The 5,804-nt window shown below is 26.4% G+C and overlaps 1 protein-coding gene across 1 annotated transcript in view; it reads left to right on the top strand.

Annotated features, from left to right (window-relative positions):
• The first annotated feature begins 3,931 nt into the window (after positions 1-3,931).
• Positions 3,932-5,804, top strand: part of LOC108688192 (muscle LIM protein Mlp84B-like) — a 21,107-nt gene continuing 19,234 nt past the window's right edge. Inside the window, exon 1 of the mRNA XM_018194343.1 lies at positions 3,932-4,075. The gene's annotated coding sequence lies outside the window, so the exon portion shown is untranslated. The remainder of the gene's footprint in view (positions 4,076-5,804) is intronic.

The following is a 5,804-nucleotide window of genomic DNA, read 5'->3' as shown; positions in this document are numbered from 1 at the left end:
TATATATATATATATATAAATACATAATATACACACATATAATACATATAATAATTCTTTGTTTACTTTAGCTTCTTTTTATTTGTAAATTCAGCATTTTAATATATAGAACATTTACAACACTAAAGAAAAAATAAAATTATATTCACAATTATGAAAATAGCAATTTTACGGCAATCTCTATATTATAGATACATAACCTGCGTAACATGTTATAAAAAGTTATTGTCTCTGCAATAATTAATGACATACTTATTTATCCTAAAAGCAAATTGCGACTAAGCAATTTCAGACTGCGTTAATATTTTATCAGTTAACATAAACATATTTTATACTATTTCTTAACAATGAGAATTAAAGCTTTATCACGTGAATTCTTAGCGTTGCCGCTCTGTTATTCATCTGTCTGTACATTGTTGTAGATCCACGATAGACACATTACATGCCGTCGGTATGCAATAATAATTCGAGACGTCGTCGTCTTCATAACTGTAAGCGCAACCCGCACGTAGGCGTGCGTAACCATATACTTGGGCCTTTTACATAAAGGCACGTGCGCATACACGTATATCTCCCTAAAAATAGAAATTTGAGTAAGATATTATTATTAGACGATGAGTGTGTGGCCGGCGCGGTTTCTTACCATGGCACTCACTACGATGACGGTACCTAGTTACGAAAAGGCGAGAGATCGCGATCTCTTCGTGTATTACCACTCTTACGCTACTCTCGGCCACTTTCGTTGAAATGAGGAATCCCGCGGTTGGAACGAGGAGATGCTTGGGAACGCGGAAAGCACCCGATAGCCCAGGAATTGTAGGCCGATTGAAGATTTCTAAGCATAGTGAAAAATACTTGCAATTGTTCAATGATTGTTGAATTAAATTTTAGTGCATTCGATCATTCTTAAGTTTTTGACTATTATCTTAATTAAGAATTCTTTATAAAAAGATTTAATAATATGTATCTGTATTAACCATGCAATACAATTTAATGTAAGTTTATATTTTGTAACAGAAAATGTAAAATGAAATATATTATGTTAGAAATATATAGAATAATAGTACAATAAAAATAAAATTCCGTTTCTACTGTATCATAAATAAATAAAATTTAATAAAAAATGCTGTTTTCAGCTCTTACATGAAAAGTCTGCAACATTTGTATAATGATTGTCCAACATATTTTATAAAATTCATTCGGTTTAATTTAATACTTGTTAAAATTATATTTATAAAATTGAAATTATTCATAGAAAAAAATCAAGTATGTGGGAGTCGTTTAAATGACTCCCACATACTTGATTTTTCAGCTTTGCATATTTTTGCTACGTTTCATTAAATGTGGATACTCTTCGAAATTCTTCGCGTCTTCGATGTATTTTTACTTTCCGACACGATCGTAATTCTTCTCGGAGTGGAATATTCCATCATGAGTCTTTGAAAATTTACATTTTATATAAATGGCTTATATAAATGTTCAAACATATATTTTAATGTAAGCATATATAGGATATCATATATGAAATATTCAAAAGCTACATTATATTTTTAACATTTTTTTATAACATTTTTAGAAAAGTATTTATCAATTACAAAGAAAAAAATAAGTAATAACTTAGAAGTAATAACTCAGGTCAGAAAAAAATAAGTAATAACTCAGAAGTAATAACTTACAAAGCTAAAATATTGACTTTAAATAATACTTGATTCTAAAAAAGAGTATAATTAAGAGTATAAATAGAAAGAATGTTATTGCCTTATTAATCATTATACGTCTTTTCAGTATGTCATATTCAGCTTTCTTTTTCCAATGCTTAAAATTTTTTTCATTAATAAAATTGCACATACATTTGCTTGATATGTTTTTTAATGTCTGATATTTCAATCGAAAAAATTATTTATAATATGTTTTTATGAAAGTTATAAGCAAATTATATGCCATATCCAAATGTGTTGTTTTTGTAGTGTGGCATTTAATAATTAATTGGTAATTCAGAATTATTTCTAAAATATTTTTTAATTTACTCATACTTGTTAGCTATAAGTAAAACTTTGATTAATTAAAATATTCTTATCAAAGTAAGCTCTCTTATCCAAATAAGAATAATAATATTGCAATAATGATTCACTTTTATTTATGTCGTAGATAAAAATAACGTATTATTAATCTGTGATATACGTAAGTGTCACCTACTAGACTGCGAGGCATTTCTATTGCTTCTTTTTGCTGACAGATCATGTTCAGTATGTTGAGAGTTCTGTAGCATGCCAGCTACTAAAATATGTATTATAATTTGTCATACTATTTATGTATTATAATTTTTTATCAATTCTGTAATATTTTGAAGTAACTAAATATCCTTCTGAGGCTTAAAGATATATATACATGAATAAATATCTGAATAAATACTTTTGTTTCAAAATAAAAAGTAGTTAATCCTTTCAATGTTTTGAAAAAGAAAAATAATAAGTTTATTCTTAAAAATATATACATTTTTAATGTTTTCTTTCTTGTGTTTTATTAATCTTTTACTATCTTTAAAAAAATTATAAATTTCTTAAAAAAACATGGAAAATGCTAATTTTTTATCTCAAAATAATTAATGATTTCAATTATTGTTGATAGAAAAGAATTATTATTAGAATTATTATATTAGAGAAGTATTATAGCTCCTACAGGTTAATGGTCTCTTTTAATATTTTCGCTATTAAATAAAAAATTCTAAAGATTATTTAAAAAAACCATTGTTTAGTAATCCATCGTTATACTATGTATGTAATAATGCTAGTACCATTTATTATTATCAGGTAACCACAATAACTGACGTTTATTATAATGCATTTTTACTTTTAACTTACTATTTCGAAATGTTTTAAAGGTCTATTTTAGTATTTAATTATACATATTTTCTCATTTCTCTAAAACTTGAGAGTATTATTATATAATTATATATACATATACATTGGAGTATGTTGTATGTTATTTTATTTGGCTGCACACATTTCAGATTATGCAAAGTTAAATAATAGCATTTCGTTAATATAGCCCTTTAAATATGATGATTGTTTGCGATGAGCGATTATCTTTTTTTTTTGAGGTTTTCAATATAAAAATAATTATTCGAATAAAAATAATTATTAGGTTGTATCTTTACTGCTAAACTTTATAGTGTTTGAATACTATGTTTTTTTTTAAATAAAATCAATATTTTATAAAGGACTTTATCACTTATTTCTCTTCAATTTTATGCAATTCAATTTATCATTACATTTTTATAACTAATATCCTAATAAGTATCTAACAAATATTTTATAACCTTGAGTATAAAGTTGATTGATCAACTATGACAAATATAATCATTAAGTTTTAAATTTAAATATTGATTAAGTTCATAGAGATCATTTATCTAATCAGTATTTAATAATATATTAGATACCATGAAATTTTATTAAATGTCAGTAAAAATTGTATAACATATAATAAAATAATATGTATGTACAAAATAATATGTAGATATATACTAACAAGAAAATGAATCAACTATTGTTAAAAAACAAAAAATAAATAAACGTTCTTATAAAAAATGAACAAAATATAAAGATAAAATAAATTCACAAATAATAAAAGATTATCAATTTTAACAGATTATAATCTAAAATTAAATTAAATTTTAAAGCATTTTTCTTTTAAAAATCATTATTAGACTTTAAAGTGTGTGTCAAGTTCGTGAAGATTATTAGTAGACATATTTCAGCCCAAAGACCTGAATCTTACTTCAATAAAGAATCTCCGTTGCCCTTTGGTGTTCGCCGTCACCGCCACCGGCGGCACAGCATCATCAACAGCATTGACGTTCCCAATGCACACGTGCCGTGTGCAAAGCCTGAGGGGCTATGACTAGGACGCTCCCGACGCGAGCATAGTCATTCGAATCCAGTATTAGTGCGGTGTAGAGTGCTCGGTGTTTTGTAATCCACTTACTCAAATTCTCCTCTCTCTCTCTCTCTCTTTCTCTTTCTTCGTCTTTCTATCTGTTCTTTTCTTTTTCTCACGTGACTACGATCGATTAGTGGTGAGTACCAAGAGATAAGTGTGGCGGATATGTATGCTACTCTACTACTGCTACTACTATCAAACACTTCTGTACTACTATCGATGACGATACTCTTCTTAGCTGCATCGATCGATGCCGCAAATACCGACGACAATACACAAACATATGTATCGCTCAAAGAAGTGCATGTAGAATCATTGCAAGCGTGATTTATCTCGTGATTGTCTGTTTTTCTCGTGTGTCTCCTTCTGAAGTACTGAAATTCATATAGTGCCATGAAAGATATTCATCGACGGCTTTGAACGTATACTCCAGGTCAGCTACTTGGGTAAATTGTCATATCATGGAGAATTTTCAAAATTTTTTATAAAGATTAGTTTAATCAAATGAAAATCTTTCTTAAATAATATTAAATTATTATAAACGCTAAATTATATAGTTTGTAAAATTTTAATCTACTTCTATTTATGAAAATATTTAAAAATTTATATCCTCACATGAAATTATTCTTAGATTATTAGATGCAATAAATTTGCCAATTTGCCCATACAGCCAATTTCTAATTCCTTTTAATAAAATTAATGAATTATCAGACTGTCTGGATCGTAACCAATTTTCAATTTTAAAGAGAGAGAGAACTACTATTTTTATTATTATATATTATTATATATATTATTTATTAACTATTATTTTTAAATTTTAAAAAAAGATATGTTTTATTTTAAATTACTAATTTGTATTTTTCATAGAGATACAATTAAATTAAATAATACAATTAAATCAATTCTTTTAAGTCAAAAGTTTAGCTAGGACATATTTTTATATGTGAAGAATTCTGTCAAAAGCCTATTCCGAATTGGAAGTAGACAATCTTATAGCCTTATTCAATAATATAGACAAAGTTAATAAGATTTAACGATAATTACGTAGCGAATTGCATAGATGGACACGGTAAGGGATATCTATGCTGTCTAAGATGAATATGGTATGTTGCAAAATTTAATGTCTTTAATATCTAATCTCGTGCAGAGATTAAAATAGAGTCACGATCACTGAACATAGATTTCATATCACGTTATAATTAGACATACAAGATATTAATAAAATTGACAAATTAAGCTATGCTCGTCGATCTTCAGACGTTAGAGAAGATGAAGAAATAAAAATAGTGGAAACATCAAATTTAATGTGCAATAATTAAAGCTTGTACTTTTATAATCAATACATATCAGATGAATTCTAATTAATTAAATTTAACAATTTTAGTGGATTAAACTAATGATACCTTTGTATCTAAAAAAAACATATAGATTCTTAAAACATAAGTAACATAATCTTTTCATATTAAAACTTTAGAACTTTTCATATTAAAACTTTAGATTGTATAAGTAGTATTTACGATATCTAATATACCGCTTAAATAAATTTTATATAAAATAAGGTTGCATATCACAATCACAAAAGGTATGATTATCACATGTATTCGTGTTACCAATCTTATTAATTTTAAAAATATGCACATATTTTCCCCTGTTATTATTAGTTGCTGGAACAATCGGCTAGCAGTGCTCATTAAACTAAGTTATCAAATAAATTCAATGAACGAGGATATTATCGTTGATTAAATATGACTAATCATATAGTTCCAATGTATATTTTATAAAATCATTATAACTTTACTTATAAGCAGATAGTTAATTACAAAATGCGAGGACAGAAAATAACATGGCTTTTCTCTAACGAATAT

The sequence above is a fragment of the Atta colombica genome, unplaced genomic scaffold (genome assembly GCF_001594045.1).
Source record: "Atta colombica isolate Treedump-2 unplaced genomic scaffold, Acol1.0 scaffold226, whole genome shotgun sequence".
In the NCBI taxonomy this organism is placed as follows: Eukaryota; Metazoa; Arthropoda; class Insecta; order Hymenoptera; family Formicidae; genus Atta; species Atta colombica.
The sequence above is the reverse complement of the archived record's forward strand: the minus strand, read 5'-3'. Positions and strand labels throughout refer to the sequence as shown.